The sequence below is a fragment of the Eptesicus fuscus genome, chromosome 14 (assembly GCF_027574615.1).
Source record: "Eptesicus fuscus isolate TK198812 chromosome 14, DD_ASM_mEF_20220401, whole genome shotgun sequence".
Lineage (NCBI taxonomy): Eukaryota > Metazoa > Chordata > Mammalia > Chiroptera > Vespertilionidae > Eptesicus > Eptesicus fuscus.
Window position 1 is genome coordinate 47,425,631 of NC_072486.1, and position 13,385 is coordinate 47,439,015.

Consider the following 13,385-nt stretch of genomic DNA (forward strand, 5'->3'; position numbering starts at 1 on the left):
ATAAGGAACTGAAGCCTCCCCCCACAGCCAGTGAGGAACCAAGTCCTCTTTCCAGCATCATGTGAGTGTTCAGAACTTAGGCTGGATCTTCCAGCCCCAGTCAAACCTTCAGATGAGCATCCCCAGCTGACATCTTATCTGCAATCTCATAAGGAACCTGAACCAGAACTGCCCAGCAAAGCCTCCCCCAGATTTCTGAACCTGTGAAACTGCAAGTTATGATAGAGATTTATCATTCAAAGCTGCTAGATTTTGTGGTGTTTTGTTATGCAGCAGTATCTAACTAATGCAGAGTCATTTTGCCCTAGGCCCAACCAAGCCTCTGGACCTCTTGGGGAAAGCACAAGAAAGACAGTGATTTGGTGAATACAGAGAAAGTCAAAGAAACAAAAAGTTTAGAAAATTTATATCATCATGGATGGGAGGGAATGGCTAAAGAAAAGACAGGAAGGGGGAGTGAGCAGTGAGGGCAGGATACAAAAGACAGAAAGCTGAAATAAAAAATGAAGTTCAAATGCCTTGAACAGGTGTGGGAACTAGAGGAAAATTGGAAGAGAAGATCATCTTGGTCTCACACTATGGATTATTTGAAAGTGATTTCAACTGAAAAATAGGTAATGAACAGTCTAGTCCTTGCTCATGAAGCATCAGCTTGCCTCTGGGCTTCATCTGTTTGATATACCAAGCCAGGTACAGGCTGTGCTGTCTCAAATGGAACTGGGCAGTTCTAAATATTATTTGTTGCTAAATGTTAAAATATAGCATAGTGTTTTGCAGATGCAGCAATAAACAAGATGAGCTGATAGGAACTCAACCACATAAAAGTAGCCAAATGCAAAAAAAAAAGAAAGAAAAGAAAAGAACAAAAAGGAAATCAACATGTAATTAACCAAATGCCTCCAGGAGGCAGAGCTTTGGACATGAATCCTGGGTCTCCTTTACTTGATCAAAGTACTTAAAACTACCTTGTGACAGCCACATCTGGTTCTTAAATGGAGCACCCCCAGTAGTGAACCCTTTGAGTTCAGTTAACAGCACTTCCAAGCTGGTGCCGAAAAGGGATGGTACCTTTTCGGAAAAGAATGATAGTTATGGTGTAAGGAATGCATGCACAGTTGAGCAGGACTAGCAGCTTGCTGCTGAGTCAGAACCAACAACCTGTGTGTGAATGAAGTGTAAAGAACACTAGTATTGGTTACACAGTACTGTTAATAAGAGGGGGTATAGCTCAGGGGTAGAGCATTTGACTGCAGATCAAGAGGTCCCCAGTTCAAATCTGGGTGCCCCCTTTAAGAGTCTCTTTTCCTGTTCGATCTAAATTGACCAAATCAGTTTTATGCAGGCCATACTGCAGTCTGCTTGCAGGAGAAGACTGGCTAGAGCCTAGCAAACAGCACATTTGTGGCCATCCCTTCTTATTCGGGATCCAGTGAGGTGCTAAGCACAGCCTTGAAGACCAAGGGCAAGTCTAAATGTAACCTCAATGCCTTCTTTGAGGATCTGTTTCCTGGAACCCCAATGATACTAAGTTGAGTCTCATCCAGGGTCCAGTCCAGACACAAAAACTGAGCCAGTTATGGGTGATAAAGGTGAAGGAATTAAGGAGACACACACATACACAAACAACCCATAGACACAGACAATAGTATGGTGATTCCTGGAGGGATAGGGAGGTAGAAGAGGGGGAATAAATGGTAATGGAAGGAGACTTGACTTGAGGTGGTGAACACACAATACAATATACTGATGATGTATTATAAAATTGTACACCTGAAACCTACATAATTTTATTAACCAACTAGAGGCCTGGTGCACGAAATTCATGCACGGGGGTATGTGTCCCTCAGCCCAGCCTGCACCCTCTCCAATATGGGACCCCTCAAGGGATGTCCGACTGCCCATTTATGATCCATCCCAGTAGAATCGAGCCTAAATGGGGAGTCGGACATCCCTCTCACAATCCAGGACTGCTGGCTCCCAACTGCTCACCTGCCTGCCTTCCTGATTATCCCTAACCTCTTCTGCCTGCCAGCCTGATCACCCCCTAACCACTCCCCTGCCAGCCTGATTGATCCCTAACTGCTCCCCTGCCAGCCCGATTACCCCTAACTGCCCTCCCCTGCCGGCCTGGTCACCCCTAACTGCCCTCCCCTGCCTGGCCTGGTCCCCCCCAACTGCCCTCGCCTGCAGGCCTGGTCCCCCCCAGCTGCCCTCCCCTGCTGACCCAGTCACCCCTAACTGCCTTCTCCTGTCAGCCTCATTGCCCCTAACTGCTCTCCCCTGCTGATCTGGATCCCCCCAACTGCCCTCCCCTGCCGGCCTGGTCACCCCTAACTGCCCTCCCCTACCGGCCTGGTCCCCCCCAACTGCTCTCCCTTGCAGGCCTGGTCCCTCCCAACTGTGCTCCCCTGCTGGCCATCTTATGGCGGCCATCTTATGTCCACATGGGGGCAGGCATCTTGTGTGTTGGAGTGATAGTCAATTTGCATATTACTCTTTTATTAGATAGAATTGAGGCCTGGTGCACTGGTGGGGGCCACCTGGTTTGTCCTGAAGAGTGTCCCGGATCAGGGTGGGGGTTCCCTTGGGGCGTGGGGCGGCCTGGGCAAGGGGCCTGTGGTGGTTTGTAGGCTAGCCACGCCCCCCGGCGACCCAAGCATAGGCCAGGGCCAGCTGGAAACAGGTATCTGGGATTTATTTATCTTCTATAATTGGAACTTTGTAGCCTTCAGCGGAGGCCAGGGCTGGCCAGGGCGGCAGGAAGCTTGGCTTCCTCCATCACTGGGGGCAACCCAAGCCTCCTGCTTGCTCCAGCTCTGTGGCTGCCACCATCTTAGTTGGGTTAATTTGCATACTTGCTCTGATTGGCTGGTGGGCATAGTGGAGTGGATGGTCAATTTGCATGTTTCTCTTTTATTATTGTAGATGTCACCCAATAGATTCAATTTAAAGAAACTGAACCAGTTATTTTAACAGAATTTAATATAAATAATTGTTAACCAGTATATCAATTTCCTGTAGCTTCTGTAATAAAGTATCACAATGTGGGTGATATAAACAACAAATTTATTGTCTCACAGTTCTGGATGCCAGAGTCTGAAATCAAGGTGTCAGACAGGCTGTGCCCTCTCCGAAGGCTCTAGAGGAGGGTCCCTCCTTGCCTCTTTCCAGCTTTTGGTGTTTGTTGGCAATCCTCGGCCTTCCTTGGCTTGTAGCTGCTGCATCATTTCAGTCTCTACCTCTGTCTTCACCTGGCTGTCTTCAGCCTGTGTGTCTCTTCTCTTCTTATGACACCAGTCACGTTGGATTAAGTGCCCACCTACTCCATGGTAATCTCATCTTAAATAATTCCATCTTTGAGGACACATTCCAAATGAGGACACCATCTTGCACAAGGGGGCTGCAGGGATGCTACAAATTCAACATATCTTTTGGGGGACACAATTTAATACACAATAACCAGGAATTCGAAGTAAAGGGGCAGGAGGGAAGACTAAGTATCACAGAGGTACTTTCTGTAGAAGCAGCCACCCCTCGAGGGCGGGGGACAAACAAAAAGGACGAACTTCAGTCTTACCAGCTCGGGGAGTATCTCTGGGGATCAGGGACTCAGGTCTCTAAGGTGATGCTGCTGTCCCTGAAGAGTCATGACGAAGCTGGGCCTGTGAGCACCACACTGCACGTGGCCATCACTGTTGCTACTGGATGGACAGCGGCTGCCAGGTGACACTGACAGGAACCCAAAGCAGGAACAAAAGCAAGTGCTTCTTCCTGCTCCAACCTTCCATCTCCTTTTGCAGCTCTACTGGCAGGACCAGCCAGAAAGCCACCTGGCGAAGGAGAGCCTGGTTTACAGAGGCTCCAACCCAGCATCACAGAGCAGAGCACAGAACGGTGGACGTGGAGCCTAGAGACTGTCATTTGTTCATCTCCCCCAGCAGTTAAAGGGTTGACTGTTTGGAGATTCAGACATGGGGAGGGGTCAGCATTGTGCAGAGAGCTCTGATCTGTAGCCAGTCAAGTGTGTTCTCTCTTTGAGGTGCTCCATGCTTGGTCAGGCCATGAGGCATTTTGAGTCTGTTTTCAGATGCTCTGTACAAAAACTACTATGTAGATGTGAGTGTGGATCCTTCCAGCTGTCAGGGAGGGCTCCCCAGATTACTGCCCTCCTCTAGGGACTGAAGGTGGGGAGGTTGTGGAGCTGTGGGAGGAGGGAACCTGTTGCTTCTTCTAATGTGGGGAGATGAGTTAGCATAAAGCAGGTCTGGCAACTCAGCCAAGCTATGTGGATGGAGTATCTAGGGCAGAAGCTCAGGGTGTGGCCACACAGGGAAAGGGTGTTCATTGCACCTCACTGGTATGGCAGGGGGTATAGCTCAGGGGTAGAGCATTTGACTGCAGATCAAGAGGTCCCCAGTTCAAATCTGGGTGCCCCCTCACATTTTAGTCTCAATGGTCATAAAGGTCATAAAAGAGTTCCAGTTTCCTCTCCTCTTTCTAAATCTGATGTCTAGTCTTCCTGCAAAGGGCGAAGAAGCGGAGGAGGCCCTTCTTGCCCAGAGCAGGGCAGCTCTGCTCAGATGATGTGTTTATCCCACTGCTCTGATCTTCCCACTCTCCCCTCATCTGGCCCCCTGCTCTTCAATGTGAACTTGATCTCCTGGCTGAGGTTGAGGACTCTGACCTTTGCAAGTAGCCAGAGAGAAGCCTGAGATTACTTACAAAAGAACTAATAGTGGACTGCTGATCGACTTCTCAATAGTTGCAAAAGAAGCCAGAAGATAGTGCAACGACACATTCCTTATGTTGAGAGGAAATAACAGTCAGCTCTGAATTCTATTCCCAGCTAAACTGTCCTTCAAGAACAGACCAAAGCTGAGAGTTTACCACCAACAAATTCTCACTAAAGTAAAATTTAAACATATACTTCAGAGAAAAGAAAAATGATCCCAGATAGGAGGTCTAAGATATAAGAAGGAAGCTCGACCAAGGAAACTGTAATATATATCAGTAAATCTAAAAATCATTGACCATAGCGCTGGCCAGTGTGAGTCAGTGTGAGTGTCATCCCGTGCACCAAAAGATGGTGAGTTTGATTCATGGTCTGGTCACATATCCAGGTTGTGGGTTTAATCCCTCGTATGGGAGGCAATACATCGATGTCTCTCTCTGTCTCTGTCTCTCTCTCTGTCTCTCTCAAATCAATTTAAAAATTATTGACCATATTACACAATATTGTCTAATTTATAGGTTTTTTAAAAGATAGAACTAAAATACTGGTTAATAATAACATAAGGAACGGGGTCATAAGATTTAAAGTGTTTATGTAATTTGGGAGGAAGATAAAGATATTGATTAGCTTAGATATTAAAATTTGCATGCAAAAATTTTTATGGTATCATTTTAAAGGTTGTGGTTTTGGCACTCTCCCTCTAGGTATGGATTTAATTTTGTTTACTATGTTTCAGATTGATTTGGGTCCTTGAATGTAAGGATTGATGTCTTTCATTAGTTGTAAAATAGCCTCAGCCGTTTCTCCTCAGATTTTACACTGACTTCATTCTCTCATTTCTTCTCCCTGGACTCCATTTAAATGTACATTAGATCTTCTCACTGTATCCTTTATATTTATCATTCTCTATTCTGTTTGCCACAAATTATCTCTCCATTTTTTATAATGGAAAAATGGACAATTATTTCCAGTGTTCTAGTTTAACAATTTTCTCCTTGGCTGAATCTATTAATTGAATAGAACGCAGATAATATTTATTAAGTTTTTAATTTTTGTTGTTGATTTTTAGATAAAAATTTTATATGTTGCTCTATTTTCAAACCTTCTTAGTTACCTTTATTTTATTTTATTTATTTTTTAAAAACATATATTTTTATTGATTTCAGAGAGAGGATGGGGGAGAGAAACATCAGTGATGAGAGAGAATCATTTATTGGCTGCCTCCTGCGCACCCCACAGTGGGGATTGAGCCCACAACTCGAGCATATGCCCAGACTGGGAATCAAAATGAGACCTCTTGGTCATAGGTTGATGCTCAACCACTGAGCAACACTGGGCTGGATTAGTTCCCTTTAATGCTTTTAAGTTTATTACTGAAATTTTCCAGCCTGGCTTTTAACTCATTGAAGACAGCAAAATTGTTATTTTACAGTGTGTTTTCAGTAGTTCTAATACAAAAAGTTCCACCTGGCCAGTGTGGCTCAATGGTTGAGTATTGACCTATGGTGGTTCTCTCTCACCATTGATGTTTCTCTCTCTCTCCCTCTCTCCCTTCCTCTCTGAAATCAATAGAAATATAGTAAAAATAAAAAGTTTCCTGTTTAGATCTGTGGTCTATTGTTTCTATTGATTTTCATGGATGGTATTTTCTTCCCTGTGTACATAGTGATCTTTGGCTATGCGTTGAACATTTGATTCAAAACTTTATTTGTAGAATTTTAGGCTGGGAAAAGATAATATAATCCTTCATTTGTTCTTGTTGTTGTTTTTTCAGCTATCTGTGGACGCTAGCAGTCAAGATACTTCAATATAACTTCAACTAAGTTTTCTGGACCATTCAGATGACACAAAGACCAGCTACAAATTCTTGTAGTGGCTGATTTCTCTCAGTTCAGCCTTACTCCACAGGGTGCTAGCCCAAAGCCAGAGATAGTTTTACCAGTGTCCCTACTCGAGGTGACCCTGAATTCTGACTTCTATCCTCCAAATTCCTGAGAGGCTTCCAAAAGTTCCACCGAGCCTCTCAGCTGCCTCTTCTGGACTGAACACCACACTCGGGCACAAAGCAATCTCAGGTGTGGAACTTTAAACGTTCTGTCTCCCATCCTTTCCATCTAGTATTTCCTGTCTAACTAGTTAGCTCTTTGATGCTTTTAACGAGATGTTTAAAATATTTTCTCAGCTTATGATTTGTCCTTGTAGGAAATATTGTTTCAAATTACCTTGTTCAATAAGGAACATGGAGCCTCCTTTGCAGGATTCTTTATACCATTTATATGTCTTCAATATATATTTTTTGAATGAAAAAAATCATTATATAAAGTAGGGTCTACTTCTAAGCAATTTCACCAAGGAAATACTAACCTAGAGTAAAAAAGAAAAAGTGGTAGGAGAGAAAGGAAGTGGAAGAGAGAGTCAGGTGGTCAAGTCTGTGGTAGTGACAGCTCCCCTGAGAAATTTCCAGAAAGAGGACAGAGCCTTTACTTTTTAAAAAATTATGTTTTTATTGATTTCAGAGGGGGAAGGAGAGATAGAAACATCAATGATTAGGGAACCATTGAATGGCTACCTCCTGCATGCCCCCTACTAGGGATCGAGCCCACAACCTGGGCATATGCCCTGACTTGGAATCAAACCATGACTTCCTGGTTCATGGGCTGACACTCAGTCACTGAGCAACTCTGGCAGGGCTACCGCCTTGACTTTTGACATGGTTATTAAATCCTTATAGTCACCACTGGGAAGTAGGAAGATGTATTTCCATACTTCACAAGTGGTAGCAACAAGAACAAGGGGTCAGCCTTCTTTCTGGAAATTAGTGAGGTTGAGAAAATGAAGGTATTAATAGAAAGAAAGGGAAATCCCCACACAAGCCATGAAGGACAAGCATCCCGGTCCTGGTGGTTTGGGCTCACTTCATCAGTCTCTTCAGTTTAATGTGACCACAGTAGGTGGTCAGGGGAGGACACATGGAGCTGGTGCCGATCCAAATCCTAAATTTTTACCACAGTTAATAGTCAAATGTGAAAAAAAAAGGCAGAAATTTCAGCACCAGCTTCAGTAACTAAAGGGGTCAAAGAAATAGGGGGCACCTGGATTTGAACCAGGGACCTCTTGATCTGCAGTCAAATGCTCTACCACTGAGCTACACCCCCACTTACATATAATCTTTCATTAGCACCTTTTCTATGGCACTGCATGCAGGATAGCTGCCTGTCTGCATGTCACTGTTTTTTCTGCACGTCCCAGAACATGGCAAGTCTTCTCACTGTAGTCCACTGTCTTGTCCTCAGCGCTCCTCTTCCTCAGGTTGTGGTAACGGCACCAGCCTTTACACCTGGAAAGGCCATTTGAGTCTACACTAGTGTTTCTACCTAAACCAGCACATACTTATCAGAACAATCATGGCCAGTTCCAGGTCCTCAGTGAACCTCACACTCAGTGCAGGGAGAGCCTCGCCCCTATTCTAAGGTCTCAAGAAGGGTGCTCATTGTTCCACTCATTCATTCAGTCAGTCACTCAACAAACGCAGAGCAGGTGAGGTACCAGGTCCTGTCAACCATATTGAGGGCACAGAGACTGAAGACATGGTCCTTGTTCCAACAGGAGACAAAATCATGAACCAAAGACTTTGCACAAGAGTGGCAGAAGCCCAAGAAGAGAGCCGTGGGAGCAGGGAGTAAGGCGCTACCCTGCCTGGAGAGTCAGAAAGGGCTTCCTGGGGGAGATGGACAAGGAGGAGTTTGCCAGAAGAAGCTGGCGAGGATTTCAGGCCAAGGGAGGAATAAGAACAAAGGGAAAAGTGGGTCAGGCATGTCCGGAGCTCAGGAAGGCTTCAGGTGATGTCACACATGTGTGCTCATTGACCCGGGAACCATTTTGGCTTCCTGCTAAGGCAGGAGTGGGACTTGGCCATTGTCACTGGAAGAAGGCCTATGACACACAGCATGACAAGCCATAACCTCATTTAATTCTCACAACCACCCTTGTGTTGTCTAATTCTAGCACAGGTTTGGCCAGAACAGAACCCAGGCCCAGGGAGCACCAGAGCACAATACGGGCCCTAGAACACAGCACAGTCAATATGGGGAGTGAGGGGCCATCGGGGGCCAGGGGCCAATATGGGTGACAAGAGCAATCATTTGCCTCTTTATTTAGCACTTCACACTAAAAGTGAGTTGAGGAAGGGGGCACCCGGATTTGAACCGGGGACCTCTTGATCTGCAGTCAAATGCTCTACCCCTGAGCTATACCCCCAAGCCTGCTTATGAACCTTAATTACACCTCTTCAACTGTGCACCTGACTCCTATTTCTGGCCTCCTACAGTCCAGCTTCTGGGAGCAGGCAGCCTGCCCTATGACATCCTGGCTCTCACTGTCATCACTCGCTCACTCGTCCGCCTCTAAACACCTGCTGACCACCTTCTATGTACCAGACTCATCCTTCCTCCATTTTTTCACCTCCCTCTCTGGCTCCACTTTCCTGTGCCACCCGGTTCTGTTTGCCCTACAGTGGGCAGTCATTGCTTTCCCAGCCTAAGAGAGCCCTGGTCCCCTCTGCCCTCTCCTACTAGGGCACTGGGGGGCAGTAAAGTCTGTGTGGATAGAGGAGCAGGTCTGGCCAGGACACCACACCCTGAGACAGAAGGCCCCTCTCTCCCTTTCCACTACCCGCTTCACTCACTCAACCCCTTTCATCCACTCAAGTTGACCAACGTGGTGGAGGAGAAAGGTGAACCAGCCCAACTCCCTCTCAAGGGGAAAACTGACTTGAGGAGGAGTAGAACCCTGGTAACTTGCTTGTGAGCCCTAGGGCATGGATAAGGCTGCACAGCAGAGGCAGGCAGCTGTGTGAGAGCAGGGAGAATGGGGAGGCAGCCAGCAAGGAGGCTGTCCTCTCATCTGAAAGGTTCCTACTAGTGTGGGACACAGCCAGAGAGAGCGCGACCCCTCACCCTCCACATAGATGGAAAAGCCAAGAAAGGTACTGAGTGCTCTCAAGCCTTCCCAGTGCCACCCACCCATCTCCGCTCCACACGGAAGCAGTCTCCCGGGATGTCTATGCTGCTCACAGGGCTTTGGGGAAGTAGCTCTTTTGTCCAGAAATATGGAGGAGGGTCCAAGCTCCCGTGGGCTGGTTTACTTAGCCTGGAGATGATTTCAAACTTCCTGTCTCTCCTAAGCCTTGGTTTCCAACATGAATTGGCATCAGAATCCCCAGAGGAACGTGTTAAAACTGAAACCCCAGATCCCACCCAGACCTATTGAAGGAGACCCAGTCTACACCTTTCCTAGAATTCCTGCAGGAGGAGCCACCGGGAAGCATCCAGTAAATGAAGCAGCCTTGCCCCAAACTGCTGGTCCACTGTTTGCAGGGGAGAGAGCATAAGCAGCCCCCAGAGCAAAGCCTGACCTGGCTGAGGGAGGAGCAGAGCTCTCCCTTGATGCGTCTGGAAAGCCTAGAGAGGGTGCGATGCAAGAAAATCACTGCTCAGTTATTTAAAGTCTGCTAAGACCACAAGTCCGACCCAAGTCCCATGAGGACCTCATGCCTCAAACCCCTGGTGTTCATTTGAACCCCACGCATGATCAAACCCCGGCTCCATGGCCAGGCTAAGCTGGAGGTGGAGGGGCATCTCACGGAGGGATACCTCAGCTGGGCCTTGCCTGCTCCCTAGCTCCCTGTGCTGCCACCCCTGCTTAGGGCCTAGCCCTGCTCAGTGGCCAAAGGCTCCTTGCATCCCAGGGAAGGAAGCAGTAACAGCACTCACAGAGACAGAAACTTCCTGCAGGCTCCGGGGCCACGTGACACCAGGGCAGGACAGCAAGGAGCAGAGGCCAATTCATAGTCCATCCCCATGAAACCTTGGGCAAGTCATTTAACCTCCCTGCCTTTCATTCCGTAACATCGGAAAATGGGAATTGAGGGCACTTCTACCTTCCTGAAGACAGAGGGCTGAGAAATGATCTGAAAGTGCTGCCAGCACTCAGATCCACAAGGCTCATCTGATTCAATAAAGGAAGAAAACCAGGGATTTAGGGCCAGTCTGTTACCCAGGGACACGGGTGTCTCATGGTTCCCCTTCATGACAAGCTGGCAGAGTTCTTCCTGCCAGTCTTCCAGGTCCTGAGACTCATGGCCATATCTTCAGCCATCACAAGCACCTGACTGTGCCCACGCCAATGAGTTACAGCCATTACAGGAAATAGCTCAAATCAGCTTCAGTCCCTACTCCCCATCCCCAAATAAGAGTGCATTGCTGGTCAAAAGCAAAGCATTCCATTATGTTTGCTTCAGATAAAAGGCAGGGAGCAGTGGCTAAAAGGATGCAAGGTCAGGGCTCCTAGGTGCTCGTCCTCTGTCCTAGGTACAGACACATCTTCTGTGATTTTCTTACCTGAGCCAGTGCTCATCCTCAGAGGTCATTCTGGAGTAATGGGTACAATCGTACCCATTCCACCCGCCACAGAGGATCTTCCTGCTGTGCCTCACTTTTCTTCTGACATTAAAAAAATACTTTTATTGATTTTATTGAGGGAGAAATAGAAACAATAATGATGAGCGAATCACTGATCGGCTGCCTCCTGCATGCCTCACACTGGGGTTCGAGCCTGCAACCTGGGCATGTGCCCAGACCAGGAATTGAACCGTGACCTGGTTCATAGGTCAATGCTCAACCATTGAGCCACACTGGCTGGGCATCTTCTGAAATAAAAAAATGTATTATTTTTTTAGAGGAGATAGAAACATTAATGAGAGAGAAACATCGACCAAATGCCTCCTGCACACTCCCTGCTAGGGATCAAGCCCACAATCTGGGGATGTGTCCAGACCGGGAATTGAACCTCTTGGTGCATGGGTCCATGCTCAACCACTGAACCACACAAGCTGGGCTCTTCTGACACTTTTTTAAGCGCTTTGAAGTCAACTGGTTACTAACATTAGGAGCCAAGAGGCCAGGCTTTGCAGCTACGGGCCCTCCCTCCGCTGAGTCTAAGGCGCCTGTTGAATCCAAGCAGGACCCTCCACCTCCACCTGGTTCCTGTTCCTGGGAGGGCCTCCCTCTTGCTGCCAGGAGCAGGGGCAGCCGCAGGACCCAGAAGTTCCTGTTCCTCATCATGGATCTCCGCACCTCCACAGCTCCTGAGGCTCAGCTTCCCCCTCTCTTTTTTTCTCTAGTTGTAGGTTTTCCACTCTGCCAGCTTTCCGGTGGTTCTGGACGGTGTGCGCTCTGTTTTCCAGTTGTAGTTTCAAAATTGTTGTGGTAGGCAACAGTTAGGTGTTTACCTTATGCCGCCATCTTGGTTTTTTGTTTTTTTGTGTTTTTTTTTAATTAATTAATTTATTTATTTTTAAAATTTCTTTATTTTTTATTTTTATTTTTTTTAATTTCTTTATTGATTAAGGTATCACATATTTGTCCTCACCCCCCCATTCCCATCCCACACCCCTCCCCATGCATGCCCTCACCCCCCTGTTGTCCTTAACCACTGGTTAGGCTCATATGCATGCACACAAGTCCTTTGGTTGATCTCTCCCCTATATCCCCACCCTCCCCTACCCTCCCTCTGAGGCCCGACAGTCTGATCCATTCCTTCTTGTTTCTGGGTCTGTTCTTGTTCATCAGTCCATGTTGTTCATCATTTCCCCTAGATGAGTGAGATCATGTGCTACTAGAAATACACTTATAAGAACCAAAAATGAGACAAGCAATAATGGTTATTTTTTTTTTTTTTTAACAGAGAGGAAGGGAGAGGGATAGAGAGTTAGAAACATCGATCAGCTGCCTCCTGCACACCCCCTACTGGGGATGTGCCCGAAAACCAAGGTACATGCCCTTGACTGGGATCGAACCTGGGACCCTCGAGTCTGCAGGCCGATGCTCTATCCACTGAACCAAACTGGTTAGGGCCCCATTTTGTACTTCTTAATCCCTTCACCTTTTCATCCATCCCCCCCAACCCTTCTCTCCTATCAAATGGCAGTCTGTTCTCTGTATCTGTAAATCTGTTTCTTTTTTTTTTTTTTCTTTTTAAATATATTTTATTGATTTTCTTACAGAGAGGAAGAGAGAGGGATAGAGAGTTAGAAACATCGATGAGAGAGAGACATCGATCAGCTGCCTCCTGCACAACCCCCACTGGGGATGTGCCCGCAACCAAGGTACATGCCCTTGACCGGAATCGAACCTGGGACCTTTCAGTCCAAAGGCCGATGCTCTATCCACTGAGCCAAACCGGTTTCGGCTGTAAATCTGTTTCAATTTTATTTATTTATTTTGTTCTTTAGATTTGTCTTTCTCTAGCTCCATTCATGCTTTTGTAAAAGGTAAGATTTTTTTTTTCTTTTTTTTTTATGGTCAAGTAGTATTCCATTGCATAAATAAATGTACCACAGCTTTTTTATCCACTCATCTACTGATGAAATTTGGGTTGCTTCCATATATTGGCTATTGTAAATACCAATGATCATAGATGTGCATATGTGCGCATATATATATTCTTTAGAATTAGTGTTTCGGGTTTCTTTGGATATATTCCCAGAAGTGGGATTGCTGGGGGGGAGGGGGGTGTTCTTGAGTGGTTACAGTTTCCAGCCTAATTAAGTTTCTGGGTTTATAACTCCTTTTACTGGACACTCACATGATATTCC

At 46.5% G+C, this 13,385-nt stretch overlaps 3 non-coding genes across 3 annotated transcripts; 1 reads left to right on the top strand and 2 right to left on the bottom strand.

Annotated features, from left to right (window-relative positions):
- Positions 1-4,365: 4,365 nt before the first annotated feature.
- TRNAC-GCA (transfer RNA cysteine (anticodon GCA)) lies at positions 4,366-4,437 on the top strand. The gene has a single exon. It is a non-coding gene; the product is annotated as a tRNA-Cys (tRNA).
- Positions 4,438-7,815: 3,378 nt separating this feature from the next.
- Positions 7,816-7,887, bottom strand: TRNAC-GCA (transfer RNA cysteine (anticodon GCA)). Its single transcript has one exon. It is a non-coding gene; the product is annotated as a tRNA-Cys (tRNA).
- A 1,030-nt stretch (positions 7,888-8,917) lies between these two features.
- Positions 8,918-8,989, bottom strand: TRNAC-GCA (transfer RNA cysteine (anticodon GCA)). Its single transcript has one exon. It is a non-coding gene; the product is annotated as a tRNA-Cys (tRNA).
- Between the last annotated feature and the right edge of the window lie 4,396 nt (positions 8,990-13,385).